This window comes from Pinus tabuliformis, chromosome 6, assembly GCF_031772625.1.
Source record: "Pinus tabuliformis cultivar Carrire ecotype Pingquan chromosome 6, CPIR1, whole genome shotgun sequence".
In the NCBI taxonomy this organism is placed as follows: Eukaryota; Viridiplantae; Streptophyta; class Pinopsida; order Pinales; family Pinaceae; genus Pinus; species Pinus tabuliformis.
In genome coordinates this window covers 645510843-645530076 of record NC_142292.1, presented here as the reverse complement: position 1 = coordinate 645530076, position 19234 = coordinate 645510843, and the positions used below count along the sequence as shown (strand labels likewise).

Below are 19234 nucleotides of genomic sequence, written 5' to 3'. Positions count from 1 at the left end.
CTACTCATCCCATAAGCTTCATCCATGCTAGCATCATTATCATCAAATAATCATAGCATGAGATACCAAGATTTACATGTTCCCAATTGATAAGCTGTTGGACAGTTGGCATTGTTTGGATGGTTAGTGGCCTAGTGAAGGTATCTACAAGTGTGTTGGAATTGATGTCAAAAATCATGTTGGGGAGATGTGTTGGGAAGCTTTCATTGCCTAACCGTTGGCAAAAGTGCTGGTATTGATGTCGACCAGACTAGCTTGGATGCTTGTTGCAACAGATGTTAGCAGTGTTGGCCTAGGAGGAATCTCATGGAAGCTGCAGGCTTCATGTAGAAAATCATCACATTAGAAGGCTTATTGGAAAAGCCATAAAATTATGATTACAGTTATGGACTAGATGGAAGTCCATGATAGTTGAAGGATTCATGAAGAGGATCATCATGGTGGTTGGGAATTCAACTATCCAGAGAGTAATGGAGTAGAATAGTGGAAGACATTTTGGATCCATCTTAGAGGTAGAAGATGAGATCAAAGCCTATATCGTAAATTCTCCATTGGAAAGTTCTCTGGAAGAGCTTTCCAACGATATGTAGAAGTCCAAAAATGGACAACTGGATCAAAAGTTATGGCTTGTCGATGATCAGGGACTTGAAGTCCTAAGAAGGCTGGAATATTGGAGGTCTAGGATATTAGAGATCGGAACATCAGCATATCGGCGCATTGGAAGATTGGAGGTCAACATATTGGCACATTAGAAGATTAGAGGTCAGCATATCGGTGCATTCAGGAGATTGGAACCCTAGAGATCGACGTATCGGTGCATTAGAATGTCAGAGGTAGGGATATCGGTGATATCAGAATATCGGAGGTGCAATACATTAGAGTAGGTTGTATCAAAGGTTGGATGATATCAAAATCCCAGAGATCGGTGTATTATAACATCAACATATCAGGGATCGCAATATCGTAACTTTTCAAGTGAAGAACCTTTAAAAAGTTGTGATATCGATAAGTGTCAATAAACCTTTAAAAGTGTTGAGGAATGCCAAAAGAAAAGTAACAAAGGATTTTGGTGCAAAACCAAGGTTGATGGGTCCTCCTCTCTCTCCTCTAGTAGGACACATGGCAGCGTGTGATTGGCTCTGATAAGAACACATGGTAGCATCTAATTGGCTCTAATAAGGATAAATGGCAGCTGACATCAACATGACATGGCAGTACGATAGGACACGTGGTAGGAATATTCAACCTTATTGGGTAGGCTAATGGGCCAAAACTAGGTGACATGTGTCACCACTAAGGAGTTTCCACATGGAGTGATGATGTCATATTCGAAGTCGGAAATCAGAGGTTGAAGACATCGAAACTTTAGAACAGTTGGAGTCTTGAAAAGTTTTGATATAGATGGCTTTTGATAATGGGCCGGAACATGGTCGTGAGAGGTCAAAGAACAAAGGGTGCAGCGTAGTTGACAAAGGGAGAATGGCCACTGAAATGAGTCTAAAGGCTTAGCACCTTAATGTTAAGTGGCAGGTCATAGGCAGCGGTTCTACGCTGAGAAATGTTATGCGGGCTAAGCAGAAGGAGCTCGACAATTATAGGATTAGGATATCGAAACTTTAGAACAATTGTTTATTAAAAAGTTCTAATGGAGGGAGCTTTTGATATTTGGTAGGCTCTTGGTCATGTAAATCCATAAAGCCAAGCATGCAACGCAGTAACAAAGGAATATTGGCCCTAGCAAGAACATTGTGCCATTGAGGAGTAACAATGTGGAATTCCTCCGATAACACAATATAAAGAGTTAAAGGCATATGGGTCGATAGTTACGAAGTTGAATGTAGGAACAAAGGTGTTGGCCACGGGATTAATGGTGAATGTCAGAGATCTCTGGGTCAAGGGAACAAGGACCATGATCTTCAGGAAAGAGTGGCGGGTTTTCCTTGAGGTGAGAAAATCCATCTCTATGCTAAGATGCATGTCTTCAGTGAGTTAAATGGAAGTATGTGACTCATGAAGCAGTGTGCAGGTCATCTAAGAATTAATTTCTCAGCATGGAGCTCCACCCAGTCATGCTATGAAGGTCTGCAAGGCTAATCTCTATTTCTACACTATGATAGGAAACATATAAGAGACGCAACAATGAGAAGGAAGGTCATGCCTGAGTAAAGTTGAAAATCCATGTCGAAGGACAACCAAGCTGTGCGAAACCTAAATAAGCATGGAGAGCCTCAGTGATAGGAGATCTGTTCAGAGAGAGCTTTGTGCCTGGTTGGAGTGTGTAGGTGGACTAAGAATTCATTCTTAGTATGAAGAAACTGTCAAGTGTCCATTCTCATGGTTAATGTAGTAGAAGAAACGAAGTCAGATGCAACAACAGAATGGAAGATCCATGCCAAGGTACACTCACATAGTGTGAATGCAGGACAATGTGGCAACATCGATTGGGGGCCAACAGAGGAACAAAACCCAGGAGATTAGGTGAGCAAGGTGGGGGGAAGTAACATAGTTTCTAGAAAGCTAAGTGGAAAAGCCCCGAGTGTGTGCAATATTGTGTAAGGCCGAGTGACAACGTGTTATGTAGAGAGAGGCCAAGAATGCCTATGCAAAGGTAAGTGACCTCGAGAGCTGCGCTGCTGTGATAAAGTAATAATTTTCCGATGCGTCATGTGTTAGATGGAAGTTTCCTGTGCACTGTGTGTAAGGCGAAAGTTGCCTGTGCTTTGTGTGAGCAAGGCCAAAGTTTCTTGTGTTGTGTGAGCAAGGCCGTAGTTTCTTGTGCTATATGAGAAAGGACGAAGGTGCCTCTACAGTAAAAGAAGGTTGAGAGCTGTGTGTGTGCTGTGGAGAGAAAGAGACAAAGAGCTGCGTGCATGTTGATGAAGAGTAGAGTACAGAGAGCTGCGTGGAGATTGAAGAGTGACTGCCATTGAGTAGATCAAGGAGTTGCTTCAGAGTGAGCAAAGAACAAATATTAGATCAGGGAGAGTGGTTGCCAATTACAGAGAACATTAAGTTCCTATTTGAGTGTGGGTCGGTGCCTGTTTATAGGAAGTTGGTGCTTCCATCTCTAGTGGGTGCTTGATAAAGCTTGGGGGTTGGTGCCTCCTACAAGTTGGTTCTTGCAAAAAATCTGTGAGGCTAGTGCTTCACATAGTGCTTTCGTAAGATGGATAGGTGTCTACAAAAAGAGGGAGTTGGTGCTTCCTGCTACTCGATGCTCACAAACAATCAAAGGGAGTTGGTGCTTCCTATGAGTGGGTGCTCATAAAATAGATTGATGTAATAGAGTAGGTTCTCTTATTTACATCAATAACAACAACAAACTTTGGTGGTTTTTTCCCGAAAGGGTTTCCATGTAAAACCTTGTGTCTCATGTGTATGATGCTCATGGTGTGTGCTTGTTTGTTGATTTCATATTGCTGCTCATTATATGGATGGTTTCCAAGTTTGAATAAGAAAAGTAAATTGGCATAAAAAGTTTAAAATTAGCCTTAATACTGATTCACCCCCCCTCTCATTATTATCATTGTTTCCAACAATTGGTATCAAAGGAAGGTCATCGCTACATCCAAGTTTTTTTCCTTTTACACAATATGTCATTAAAGACCACCTTAGGCCATCTTCTCTCTTCCATTTGCTCAATTTTTTTTTAAATACCTTATGACTCACACCATAGAATTTTCTTCAATAGGAGAAGCCCCCGTGTCACTTAACAAGATAGCATAAGGAACTGCACTTTTAATTTTGAATTTGTTTGTAATCAAACACTTTTCAATTTTCTCAATTTGTTTCCACTGCATGTCAGATGTACCTCTGGCCCACAATTCACAACCATAGAGAATCATTGGAATCACTAGAAGCCTAGAAAGAGATTGAGTGTTTTCTAGTCCTATAACTTTGCGTCTCTACACCTATTTTGAAAACATAAAATGCTTTCCAACCCCCTAAAGTTATTTTCTTTCTACAACCATCCCAACTTAGATTTTTGTTGAATTCAATTCCGAGGTATTTGTAATCCACAACTTCTTCTAGAATGTTGCCTTCAAAGTATAACTTATGCTGGTTATGTTTTATTTTATTAGAGAAAACCACTACTTTTGTTTTGTTAATATTGACTTGCATCCCCACCATTCTACAAAAATGCTCAAGGGATAGTAAGCGCTCTTGCAAACCAAGAGTAGATTTAGGAATCAGAATAAGGTCATCTACATACAGAAGAAGCCTTATAACAAACTTGCCCAAATAGATACCATCACCCCCTTGCGAATTTACCCACTCCTCAAGCTTGTTGATATATAAACCAAAAAGGGTAGGAGACAGTGGGCAACCTTGCTTGACCTCGATATCACTTCTAAAACTTTCAAAAATGTTGAAGTTCTAATTTTGACTTTCACCTATTCATACAACCTATGCACAACTGCGCTCAAATGTTAAGGAACCCCAAGTTCCTCCATTCTATGCCAAAGCTTATCCCTAGAAATTGTGTCAAATGCTTTTCTGAAATCAACAGAACAACAAAATAATTTTTCCTTTTTCTCCCAAATTTTTTCAATGATGTGCCTTAAAGTTATACAATGATCAACTTTGGAATGTTTAGGTCTAAAACCCGCTTGCCCTTTAGCACGCTTATCTCTTTATTCTACCCACTTTCTGATTTTATTTTCTAGCAAGCTTCCAAATAACTTTGCAAACAAATGGTTTATCATTATGGTCCTATAATTTGAGGGATTATTGATGTCACCACTCTTGAAAAGAGGTATTGCCAAACTAGTTGTCCAATTTGTGGGGAATCCCTGTTGTATGATGTGTTGAAATTTTTTGTAATGTGAGGTGCAAGAATATTTGAGCCCCACTTTAGATACTTTGCTTGGAGTTCAACTAAGTCTTTTGCTTTTCCAATACCCAACTTATTCATATCCATCTCTACCTCTTGCATCGTGAAGAGTTTAGTATCAGTGTTGACCAGGGGGGAGGGTCAACCTTGGGATCCTGCTCATAGAGTTGTCTTGCATAGTCAAACCAGTTAGAAGTTATAATACTATTTTCAGTTTACATCTTTCTCGGTTGGAGCTCCTTCCAAAATAATTTGGGATTATTTTTCCCAAGGAAGAGTAGTTCTTCCCTCATTGAAACCATGAAATCGGCCTTTCTCTTTCTTAATATATGCTTGTAAGCTTTGAGCTTTATGTTATCCTTGTTTGAATCTTTCCACATTCTCCTTGCCTTTTTGCGTTCCTCGTCAAACCAAGAATTAACCAGAAAGCAATTTGTTTCAGACTTCTTAATTTTTTCTCTTTTGCACTCTACAAGTGCACTTTGAATTAAATGTGTTAATTCATGACTATGAAGGCCGTGAATTCAGATTTTCTCCTTCTCGAAGAGCCTCTCTAGTGTCATTTTGAAGGTATTACAATTTTCTGGAATCAAAAGAATTTTGCCCTTTGGGAGATTTTGTTGATCATATTGAGTTTTTGACTCCTTATGCACTCTCTAAAAGTCTCTGTCCCTATCTCGTACCTATATTAAGATTAAGGTAATTGCTTCTTTCCAATCCAAGAGAAACTTGAATAAATTGGCTTGTGATTTGATTTTAATTCCCAAAGCTGATCTCCAATCAAAACTTCCTCCATTTTCTCACACAAACCATGCGAGAAAATTACATAATTTACTGCACTTTCTCCATTCTAAGTATTGCAAGTGAAACTACCATACTTTGCCCATCTAGTCAAGCCATTACAAATGACTAAATGGAAGGCCCCACACAAAGTAAGGACTTGTTCACCAAAGAGATTGCAACCCTTGTCCTCTTGAATTCTTTCCCACTGATGATTACTCTCTTCTATATATATATAGAGAGAGAGAGAGAGAGAGAGAGAGAGAGAGAGAGAGAGAGAGTTTGGAGTATGCCCTAACACTATTTTTGTATGGCTAAATCGCCAAAGGTCTTCTTCCTCGGACGTAATGAAATAGGTTAACTACCCAACACACAAAGGCATTTTGTACAAGTAAAAGCTTGCTTTCTTATGGACTACCGAAGCCTGCCTCATTACGGACTACGAGTGGGTAAGTGACATGGTTCACGAGTGAAAGCCTACTTCCTTATGGACCACTAATCCCTGCCCCCTACAAAATATGAGTGGGTAAGTGGCATGGTTTTCTGTGAATCACAATGATGAGTCAACTACATTAACTGATAACAATAATTGTCCCCGCTAACAAATAAATTATGATATTATATGATTTAGTCCCAAGTCAAATTTTATAGAGAGATTAAGAACAATGCAAGTGATGACCCACCTCAATTGCATGTAGCACCCATAAATGCATCTGACTTTTTAAACTTATTCATTTTGTATAACATCTTTAATTATTAACGTTTTGTATAACATCTTTAATTACACCGAAGGTGTTTTCACTGCGGGCTTGGGTTGAGCAGATACTGTTCACTCCAGCCAATCCCCTGACTCTATTTTCGTCGTCCTCCATTTTCATCGTCCTCCATTTTCATCGTCCTCCATCCAGTTAAAAATCGATACGTGGAAAAAGTTTTGCCCAACCATTTTCTGTCCGCCTCCGTCTCATGGAACATGTGATGACTTCCCCTGTGACCACGCGATGACTGCCCTTGTGACCATGGGATGATTTCCCCTGTGACAATGGGATGATTGTCGTTGTGTTTGTCTGCCTCTCTCATGTACCATGCGATGACTGCCCGTGTTCGAATCCGTGCGTGACAGGCTCTATTAAAAGTATTGTGCAATTACTCACACGCGATGACTGCCCCTGTGACCATGGGATGATTTCCCCTGTGACTATGGGATGATTGTTGTTGTGTTCGTCTGCCTCTCTCATGTACCATGCGATGACTGCCCCTGTGTTCGAATCCCTGCGTGACACTCTGTTAAAAGTATTTTGCAATTACTTAGGGTGGCCATTGTAGAACTAAAATAACAAAATTGTTGTCTGTCCATCCCTCCTTCGATGTTTCAGTGATGGGAGACGTGGAAGCCGGGTTTTCTAAGCTATAGGGGGAGGATTTCAAATCAGTGATGGGAGACGTGGAAGCCGGGTTTTCTAACCTATAGGGGGAGGATTTCAAATACTACATGCAAACCTACTCCATCGTCTTCGGCAGGAATAACGGGAAGTCTTTCATTGACATCGACTTATCCTACCTTGGGGTAGCATGAACATATCCCATCAACATGCCATAATTTACTACGACTTCGTCAAGAAAATATTTGCCCTGAAAGTCATTGGGAAAAATGGCTGCCTGGTGGAAGGGGTGCTCTACCTCCCAGGGAACCTGCTCTGCCCATCAAATTGGATTCTCAGGATTTTCAGGATTCGCTTTAGTTTGGAGACAAGAAATCTCGTGTAAAATCTTTCTCAGGATTCGCTTTAGATTGGAGACAAGTGTAAAATCTTGAAAATGGGTGGTCTAGACAATAGAAACGCCATACCTTCCTGAAATATGGAAAAAACGAAAAGCCAATATAGTAGAAAAGCACAAAAGAACACGTCAATGAAAAACAACCCAAAAACATGGTGAGGTTGATTGAAAAAGAAATAGAAAACAAATCTTTGGAAAATAGTTTTAACAAAAAAATCCCATCTGACATCTTGAAAATGGGTGGTCCAGAGAACAGAATCGCCATTCTCTCCTGTAGTTGCAGCGCTGGCTCAACAATTGCTCAACGGTTGTTCTTGAAATTTCGACAAAGTGAGAAGCAAAAATAATAGAAAAGTGTGAACGAATGAGAAGCAATTCATAAACGTGTTGAGCTTGATTGAGGAAAAAAAATAGAAAGCAAATCTCTAGCAAATATTTTTAACACAAAAAAATGTTCTAGCAAATATTTTTAACACAAAAAATGTTTTCATAAAACTCTGAAGTCTCTACTTCGCTGGGACGGCCTCTGAAGTCTCTACTTCGCTGGGACGGCCTCTGAAGTCTCCGCTTCGTTGGGACGTATTTCTTCAACTATCAGATACTAGGATAGCGACCAACTTTGGCTGCTGATCTTGGAGGTTTGCAGAAACTTATTACAACAACCAAGAAGGGTTCCATTACTTTCGTGCAGGCTATATATGTGTTAGATGATTTGACAGATCCAACACCTGCAACAACATTTGCCCATCTTAATGACAGAAGGATATTTTCTTGATAGCTAGATAATCAATCCATTTCTAAAATCTAGAATCAATTTTTACTGAGCATTCTTCCTTTTGGTTCAAGTACCCCTGTCCAAGGAATTTTCATTCATCAAATATGGAGATAAAGAATAATATTCAGCTTTATGGTTTCCTTAAAGCATTCCATTTCTATTTCCTTATTTTTGTCTCTATTTGATCACAATAAGCACTAATAGCAAACTACATCAAACAACAATCCATGAAGGATGAAGCCCTCCGTACTTGAAAAGATGTCAAAACGTTTTTCTTGTAAACTACATATAGCTTACAACATTTCTCACAACTGGGCAAGGAAATCCCTTCTTTGAAAGGGTAAAGGAAAGCCCATTTCTAGGATTTTTTTATTGTAGTACACAGTGGCTTTATATTTACGACTTGATTATGGGTTAGGGGTTGTTTCCTCATCTGATTTGCCCTGATCTTTGCATCCTGCGAGGAATATTGCAAATAATTTTACAAGACACTCTCAAGTTACTGAGAGTATACCACAACCAAGCGACTATCAGAATGTATGGAATTAGTTCGGCAATGTGAATGACCTCAGATCACTAGAATACCAGCTTACATGATCGACAAACTCTACATGGAAGAGTAGTAAGAAACTAGCTGGTTGAGATACTAAACCTGCATCCTAGATGACACCTGAATCTATGGAAACAACTGATATTGTCGAAGAAATTACTTCCTATTTTAATCAGATTGAACATCGCTCATATGGGACAAAACCCACTCCAGACTTTGACTTTGAAAAGCTTGAAGCAAATAATTTGTTTTCTTTGCAAAAATTAACAGCTGATGCTTCCAGCAGCCCATGGCTCACAACACCTTTTGAATCTTCAAAAGGTACCTTCTCCCTGGAAGTTGATACAAAATAAGCTTTTAGACTTTGCTTCCACAATGGTTCTAGATGTTAATTCCCTATGCGATCAAGATTCATAGTACATCGCCCTCGGCATATTGTCACATCTATATATATATTCTCAAAGTGGATTTTTATCAGAAAACGGCATAGAAATCGTTCTACTTGGGCTGTCCGCACACACCATTCGTTTAAGTTTCAGAAGTTGTGAGAGGATCTGGTCAGTCAGAGATGATGCGCCAGCTTATGAACAAATAATGCGACACGGTTAATTTACGTGAGATATCTGGCAGTGAGATAAAATGGCTTTATGAAACAATTAATATATGCATATATTTTTAAAATTTGTCACGTTCTCTCAGTTTTCCTGGTTTGACTTCTTGAATTTATATTTCAGTTGTTAACTTTTGAATTGTTTTTTTCCTGGTGATCTTTGCAGCCACTTAATTTTCTCAAATTTTTTACGATGTTGTCTTTTCTCTCCTGGCGCTTAAGGGTTTGCAATTTATTTTAATATTCATTAAGTTGCATTTTACTATTTATTTTTATAAACATATTATTTTTAAGAAGAGTTTTGGTTTAAATTACATGGAGAAAATTTTTGTCAACCCGTTTCGAATCAATTAGTGTGGTTCGTTGAGGACAAGTGGAGGAGTCAAATCATAGCTGCAAGTTAAATAGAGAGAGCAAATCTTGCAAACCGCTAAGTGTGACCATCACAACAGCTATATAAAAACTCCTAGATTATATAATAATATTTTAATGTTAATTATGGATATCTAGTCAAAGTAACTAATTATCTTCTCAATAAATAATTCAATAATTTATATATTATAATATATTATATATTTGAATCTTATACTATTTCATTTTATTTTTATAATTCAATAATTTATATATTATAATATATTATATATTTGAATCTTATACTATTGCATTTTATTTAGTAATTAAATTAATTAATTTAATTCTTTTTAATTAATTTAATTATATAAGTCCAATATGGATAAGATAAAGACAATCAAGGTTAAGTAAAGGGGTTTTCATATCATTTTATTTAAATTTGGTTATTAAATTAAATTAATTTAATTCTTTTTAATATATTTAAACATTTAAATCCAATAGGGAAAGATATAGTCAATCTAGATCAAGTTTGGAATTAATAAATTATTTTTAATTATCAGTTAAAAAAATGAAAATAAATAATAATAATAATAATAATAATAATAATAATTTTAGATTGAATAAGGTAAAGGTAAAAAACATAAATCAAAATTATAAGTAAAGCTATCTAATGGATCAAGAGATTAAAATATTATAGATAAGGTATTATTAATAAAAATATTAGAAACAAAAATTAAAAACAAGATGGTCAAGAATTTGACCATTGATAAAATAAATTAACCAAAAGAGAAACCTAGGAGGATGGAGAAGGATACAGGATAATACCTAGAAAATGTCAAACAAGGGGGGGTCGGGGGGGCAGGGCTAAGGGAAGGCAAGACTAGCAAAGGGCAGGGATCCAGCAACTACTAATCTTCTAGCCATCATTGGCCTCTTTATTAATCTAATTAGTTAACTATTTCTTACTTTTATTGTTTTTTCTTAAAAATAATGATGTGTCGTCTATGCTATTTGGCTTTTAAACATATTGATAACTTGATATTAATTTGCCAAAATATAATTAATTATTAATATATTTCTGTATTCGGGTTTTGTGATCCATAATAAATTAAGCAAAGTTTTTTGGTAGAAATCACATAAGAGAAATTTTTGGCTAACCTATTTTAAACTAACAAGTATAGTTCATAAAAAGATTCATTTGCAAGTTTTTTTAAACAACAATCAAAGTCACTATTAACTTAAATATTACTTAAGTGAAATATTTAAATAAATCATTAAATTTTCTAATAATATTTACTATTATGGTGTTTGGTTTTCAAACCTAATATTCAATAGTCATTTTGGCCTACTTCTATAATGACTTATAATTTACTAAAAAAACGTTGGTAAAAAATATAATTTATTTATATGAGAAAAAAATACTCATTTTTATTTTCTAAGTATAGAAACGAAATTTATTACTAATTATGAAAATTAGTAGGATAATGTTTAATTATGATTAATCTTGAAAAAAAAAAAAAATAATCACAATGGTATTTAATAAGTGATAATTTATAATTCAATTGATTGAAAATTAGTATGATAATGTTTAATTATGATTATAATTTACTAAAAAAACGTTGGTAAAAAATATAATTTATTTATATGAGAAAAAAATACTCATTTTTATTTTCTAAGTATAGAAACGAAATTTATTACTAATTATGAAAATTAGTAGGATAATGTTTAATTATGATTAATCTTGAAATAAAAAAAAAATAATCACAATGGTATTTAATAAGTGATAATTTATAATTCAATTGATTGAAAATTAGTATGATAATGTTTAATTATGATTAGTATTGAAATAAAAAAATTATAAATCACAGTATATATAATATTTAATAATTGATAATTTATAGTTTAATTATAGATTTCATTGTAAAGTTTAGCCGACATTATACACCTGCATTCAGTAGCAGAGTATGTTAATGGGAAGATGATATCCTTAAATATTTTCCTTAGGTGTGTGTTTTTGCAATTGCTAGTTATTAACATTTTAATGCCCTGTATCATATTTCAGAAGATGGACGGGTTTTAAAACTTCAAGGTTCCCAAATCAATGAGAATGGCGATTGAAATATTACTCTGTATTGGATTTGAGAAAAGCTAAAACGATCGCAGTTAATAGGCATAAGTAAACTTAGAATTTTCAATCAATTCAGCTAAATTCTATCGGAAAAATGCAGAACATAGCATGGTAATAACAGTAGGTAGCCTTCATAAGAAGAAGAATTGATATTACTGGTTAGGCAGACACTTCAACGCAAAAAACTTAACATGAAAATCCACATTATCAGTGCTCCAAGAAAACCCCCAGTAAAAGGCTACAGCTCTGCAGAGGAACTGAAAACACTGTGTAACCAAGGCCGATTGAATGAGGCGCTGCGCATTCTGCAAGCCACGAATGGAACGCTAGACTCTTCCGTATACGTCTCTCTCTTGCAGGGATGCATGAAGAAAAAAGCCTTATCAGAAGGCAAATTAGTCCACACCCACATAAGCGAAAGCGGGTTCATGCGCAACAGATATCTACGGAACATGCTCGTCAAAATGTATTCGAGCTGCGGAAGCCTGACGGACGCTCGTAGAGTTTTTGATCAGATGCCTGTGAGAGATGTGTTTTCATATGCTGTGATGATTGCAGCCTGGGCTAGACACGGAGTTGGGCAGGAGGCCTTGGCACTGTTTAACCAAATGAAGAACAAGGGAATTAAACCCAATCATTTCATCTTTGCCAGCGTTCTGCCGGCCTGCGCTAACATGGCTGCTCTCGATTGGGGTATGGAAGTCCATGAAGAGATAATTAGGGATGGTTTTCATTCTGATGTGTTTGTGCAGAGCGGGCTTGTTGATATGTATGCCAAATGTGGTAGTCTAGAGAATGCACGCCAAGTGTTTGACAAAATGTCCCAACGAGATGTGGTGGCCTGGACATCTATTATTACTGGATACGCGCAGAATGGACAGGGAGTAGAGGCTTTGAGGCTGTTTCGGCAAATGAAGGTAGACGGTGTGAAACCCAACTTGTTGACGTTTACTGGCGTTCTTCCGGCTTGTGCGAACTTGGCTGCCCTCGAGCAGGGTATGGAGATTCATGATGAGATTGTGAGGAGTGGGTTTGGATCTGATGTATTGGTGGAGAGTGCCCTCGTAGACATGTATGCAAAATGTGGGAGTATAAAGAAGGCGCGTGATTTGTTTGACAAAATACCGCAACAGAATGCGGTCTCATGGACAGCCATGATTGCAGGATATGCAATGCATGGCCATGGTCAGGAGGCCCTCTTGCTGTTTCAACAGATGCAACAATCCGGTGTAAGGCCGGATCATGTGACCTTAGTTTGTGTTTTGTCTGCATGCTGCCACGCGGGCCTGGTCGACAAGGGTAGGGAGTACTTTGATTGTATCAGTAAGTGTTATCGCATTACACCTACAATGGAGCACTATGGTTGCATGGTTGACCTCTTAGGTCGTGCTGGATACTTGGATGAGGCATGGGATTTGATCAATAATATGCCAATAAAACCAGGTGCCAGTGTTTGGGTGAGTTTGCTTGGTGCTTGTAGAATTCATCACAATGTAGAGCTAGCAGAAAGTGCAGCAAAACACATTTTTGAGCTGGACCCTGAAAATGCTGGACCTTATGTGCTGCTGTCCAACGTTTATGCTGCAACTGGCAGATGGGATGGTATTGAAAAAGTGCGGAACATGATGAGAGAGAGGGGTGTTAAAAAGAAACCTGGGTGCAGTTGGGTTGAGGTCAATAAGCAGGTTCATGCTTTCCTCTCAGGTGACAGGTCGCATCCACAGATGCCAGAAATTTATGAAAAATTGGATAGATTGTCTAGCGAGATGAATGCAGCGGGTTATGTACCTGACACAAGATTTGTACTGAACGATGTGGAGGAGGAGCAGAAGGAACAATTTCTTTGCCACCATAGTGAGAAACTGGCCATTGCATTTGGGCTTATCAAGACATCCTGTGGGACAACTATTCGGGTAATTAAGAACCTTCGAGTGTGTGGTGATTGCCACTCTGCCATCAAGTTCATCTCAAAAATCACTTTAAGAGAGATTATTGTGAGGGATGCCAACCGCTTCCATCATTTCAAAGAGGGGTGGTGTTCTTGTGGCGATTATTGGTGATTGTAACTAGAATCATAAAAGGGGGTTGCTATTCCAGGAAGGAACTTGACCTTCTGCTTGGAGTTATGGTGCGTATATGTTTTAGCCTGGACTCAGAAGCATTATGTAGTGCATTATGCTTGACGTATTATTTTGGTAAATTTGATGTGGAGGACTGCATGAAAATCATAAAGACAAGTTATGATTTTCAAAATGGCAGGCAATCAACCTCTACCGGTTACGTTGTCCCGTGTAACTCTTTTATCCGAATTCGAGTTCATAATAAATTACAGGTATTGGTTGGGTCAGGATGGACTGGAGTACAGATATTTGATGATGCTTTTTGGCTTGAAAATCTGATGCTTTGAAATGGCGATTGGCTTGTGGGCTATATTTAAAGGCTTCCATGGAGACAAGCAAATATCAATAAGGATAAGCAACCGGTCCTTGCTTACATTGATTGAACAAATGCACAAAAGCCTAATTGTGACGCTAGCTTTGCTCTCTAAAATGTATGCATTGAGAGGGCATATATCAGAAATTAATGCATTGAAATTCAGTCAATTTTATAGAGTAAAAGCGTTGCTGCTGCTACATTAATAATTTCTGGAGCACATCTTCAACTATGAGACATGGAGACTTGTGTTTACCTACAACTGACCAAAAAAGCAATTATAAATGGCTCATTTGTTGAACACCATCCACCTTTTGAAAAAACAAATCTGGCATTGAGGCTTGAAAATTGAAATGGAGCAGTGACAACTAACAATGTTGTTTGGTAATAAGCTCGGCTTTAGATTCTCATGCAACATTCAGTATTGAAAGACAAATATCAAGAAATGCACCATTCAGTAGTAAAAGTCAGATCTCAAGAAACCCCAATTTAAAGGGTTGTTATAGTAGTGAGAATATTACCTGCAGAGGATTTTTCAAGCCTAGTTTGATTAACCCTCGGAATACTTAAGGACAAGAAATTGGGGTGGGGATTTATTCGCTACGATTTAAAGTTGGTAATTCTCGGCTATTTGTTGATTTGCGTTAACTCTTGAAAAATCTATCCAATTTCTAGTGCTGGTACTGAAGCTTTGTTTAAACAGAGACATGGAAGCCATGTTTATGGAATCCCGGAAAGAGACTCAAGTAAGGCGATTAATATGGTGAAAGGAAATTGTATGTTAGTAGAAAATGTAATGATACTTATAAGAGGGGACAAAGGACTCTGTCAAATTTTAAATATAACTCTGGTTGCATTCCGAAGAGCAAAACCCATTGGCTTATTGAATGGGGAACAGAGGACCTTCTACAATCTGATTGGGCCTGCTTCAAAATTTACAAGAAAGGAGTCGTCGTCAAATTTTAAAATATAACTCTGTTTGCATTCCGAAGAGCAAAACCGATTGGCTCGTTGAATGGGGCACAAAGGGCCTTCTACAATCTGATCAAGTCTGCTTCAAAAATTATAAGAATATAATGATGGTGCCGAAAGCCAATCTTCTATTGTAGCAAGGTGTTTGATAACAATTTTAATCTACAGTAGACAAAGAATGCAGAAGAGTTTCAAACCTTTAGAAGTAGGACTAATGTTTATGGATTGGAGACAGTCCTCTCAATGGAGATTACAAATTAAAAGACAAGGCGTGAATGACATCACTTCCATTAATGGCGATGCCGTGTTGAATAATTATGAAGGTTGAATTCGAGTTCGGATACAGTATGAGATGGAAAAATGTGGGTACAGAAAAATTGGGACTAAACATCTCCCTGATACAAAAGTAAAAATGCATTTTTTTTTTAAATTTTAAAAAGTATGGTATCCCTTCAAAATAGAAAGGAATTGTGGTTTCCTTCTTCAATAGTAAAGTTTTAAACACAATAACACTGGTGGCTGAACTCATTTACACGGTAGCTTTGCCTTCATCATGCTCTGAAAGGCTGAACTCTCATGAAACCAAACCAAAGGGAAACGTTTTGAGAATAAGCTAATCAAAATCTCCATGATTTACTTCAATCCATTCTACATCCTTTCACCTCACTTGCAGCCCTCCAATCTCATCCTGACCAAGCACAGTGAGTGTCCCCATGTTCTTGTGTGGACTCAGCCCCAGAGCCAGCTCTGGCACAGGGCATGCTGGTAATGATTCAGCTTCGGAAACAAAGTGTGGTCATCAAACCTGGAATTGCAATACTCAGCCAGCAACCCCGACCTTTGAGATATGTGTTCCAGCACTGAGCAATCTGAAGGACAACTTCCCCACAGCCTTTGCATATTTGTCACAGGTCTCTTTGTATCACCAATCCATTGCAGGCTCTTCACATATGGGTGTAACTTTTGACAATCTTGGACTTGTTTTAACTTTTTGGTGACTTGAAATGCCTTTTGAATGAACTGAATTTCGTTAAACTTAATTATTGCAGAATTTTTGATCTTTTTGGCCCAACTTGACCGAACTTCGTGACTATGTTTGAAGATGAGATGCAGTTCTGGCGTATGAATAGCAACAAAGATACATTGATGACATGGTTAGGATTAGCTTACTTTCCAATTTTGGTTATTCTCTATTTTAGAAACGGTGTTATTTTTTGTTTCTTCATGTCCTGAAAGTTACTTTTTATCAGGCAGTCCACCCTACGTAGTCGAGTTCTATATTTAACTTGAGATATAGTTTTATCTTTAGTCTGTATTTCTGTGACAAACGTTATATATATATATATATATATCTTGGGAGATATCTCTTGTTTTCTTCCCAAAATGTCGAGACAGAGATATGATTTTGTCTATTTTTGGGCATTGATTATCATTTTTATTCAAAATCATTTATTGGTATTTTCATACGAGGAAAACTCATTTGTTGGGCAGTCTATCATAGTTTATTTCTATGATTAATTGATTATTATTATTATTTTCAAAATCATTTATTGGTATTTTTATATGAGGAAAAATCATTTGTTAGGCAGTCTATCCTAGTTTATTTCTATGATTAATTGATGATTATTATTATTATTTTTTCTATATTCAATCTCTAATTTTGTAAGAAACATATACATAAATATATAGTCGGGATTAATACAATACAAAGCTTTTTACATTCAATTCTCTGAGCTCCGATATGGAGGTTATATACTTAGTAGAGTGATTTTGGATCTTCATGAGGGCTCTGATCATGTAGGGAATATGAGAGGCCCTGGCACAGGACTGGCAATGGGCTTTGGTGTACAGTACCACGCACCACAGAGATGGAGAAATGAAGTTAGCCATGGATGCTCTCATGAGGAGAATACCGACCCTATCTTCATTCCATCCATATGATACCACTCCTTTCCGAGCTTCTTCTTCACCCCCAGCAATCGAGACCTACCTTCCTCTTCTTCAAATGGGTCCACCTAGAATGAAGTACCCAAACTGCAAAGACCTTTCTTCTTCTTGAGGGAAGAATATAGGCTGGAACGCCACAGCCCAGTCAACAGAGAGGGCCTTTCCACATCAAATAGTATAGTATATGGACTGGCTCCACAGATATTGATTATTAACAGGACAGCACTATTATTATTATTATTATATATGGTTCTGTGCATCTGGTTTTAGGTCTCACTAATTAAAGGTAATATTTTTAGGTAAGTGATCTGTAAACTGACAAGGGTAGCTTCCCTCTTCTTGACAATAGTATTTGCAGTCTCGAAGCACAGAGTCACTTGACACCAATAGTGGAGGGAGAGTTACTTTTAGTTGCTTGATCGACTCTAGTATAGGAGACCGAGGAGCATTGAAGCATTCGAAAGAGCAGTCATTTCTTGCTCAACATAACATCATACTCGAAAACAAGAGCAACTTGTGTTGAAGCCTTTAGTAGCTACTTGATGTCTGAATCAAGTTCCTTCCTACATATGTTTGCTAGGCCTCAATACGAGGATTTAGTATGCCTAATGGCAGAGCTGGGTTATTTAGGAGTTAGTGTGCTCAATGGTAGAGTTAAGTTATTCCATATTGGTAGTTTTTGTAGCGTCGGATGTGTTCTAGTCTTGAAGTTTTGTGGAGAGGCCAAAACACATGAGATCTCCAAAACTCAAAAATTGTTTCTGGAAATTCCGCATCGAAATGACTTAATTAGGTTATTAACAAGTTTTAAATATTTCCTAAGCCTAAACTTAGAGATTATGATTTATTAATCAGTATTAATTAAGTCAAGGCGAGAATCATCAAGAAACTCACACGGATCGATCTAGAGATGATCTTAGCCATTGATTAAGTTTTAATCTTAGCTGTTGGTGCTCCAACATAGGATTATAAGAGGAGGTTGATGTGGTGATGGAGAATACATTTGAGAAGTTCAATTTCTTGGCAGATCGATTTTCAAAGTAGCACCAGTTAGTTGCCGGAGAAAGAACTAGAGATTGAAGCAGTTTGAGAGGGGCAGAGACAGTGATATGGAGGTAAGATTTCCAGATCCGGAGAGGTAGCAACAAGAGGGCCAAGTTATCCCAGAGAGGCAACGCAGAGGCTCTCCGTAGTAGCTTTAGCAGGGAAATCAATTTGCTGGCGAGGAATAATCGTTCTTAGTTCCAGAGGCCGGACAGAGGTTCCCGAAGGCTGGAGAGACGATTCCCTTAGCAGCTAGACGCAAAACAACTTCATTAGTGGCAGTTTCAAGCCACATGTGTGGCAGATAGCGTAGAGACAACGCAAGAGAGGCTCACACTAGGGTTTGGAGGTCGAGTTTTCTGAAGGCAAGTTGTGCCAGAGATTGCCTGTGGGAGAAGGGAAATTCCCTTCAGTATTTTTCCCAGATTTTCTTGCTATGGATTGCCAGTTTTAGGCATCCAGATTGTACTCAAATTTTTCACTTGTGGCATAATATTAAAACCCTCATATGCTAGACTAGTTTTCCCAAGTTGGGTTTTTCCTGGGACTTTTGTCCAAAAACAACGGTGTCATTTTATGTGTGCTAGCATTTCTGAGTTTTTAGTTCCTCCACAACATTTTATTTGTGAATGTTGTAGTGTAATTTATTCATTATTTGCCTCTAGTTGGACACAGTGGTTTTTGCAGCAGTTTGCTAGAGAAGAGCCAATGTCGGGTGGAAGGAAGAAGAGCACACACACAGAGGAGATTTTCCTGAGGGAACTTTTAGTCTTAGGATGTTCTATTTTTCCTTGTAGATCAATAGTCGTTGTAAGAAGATCTTCTCAATCTAGAAAGGAGTGCGAATAGTAGAACAACAATTGAGCAGAAGGAAATAGGAGATTTTCAACATTTTGTTGAGATGGCCACTGTTGGGCTTCGTGATCAGGACAAGTTGGATGGGGCTTCCAACTATGTCATCTGGAAGGAAAGGATGTCCTTCCTTCTAGAGGAGTACAAAAAGGAGATGGCATGGGCGAAACAATTGATCC

The 19234-nt window shown here is 37.7% G+C and overlaps 1 pseudogene; it reads left to right on the top strand.

The window, feature by feature from the left end:
* The first annotated feature begins 11627 nt into the window (after positions 1 to 11627).
* Positions 11628 to 15642, top strand: LOC149260275 (putative pentatricopeptide repeat-containing protein At3g23330 pseudogene; annotated as a pseudogene).
* Positions 15643 to 19234: the final 3592 nt, after the last annotated feature.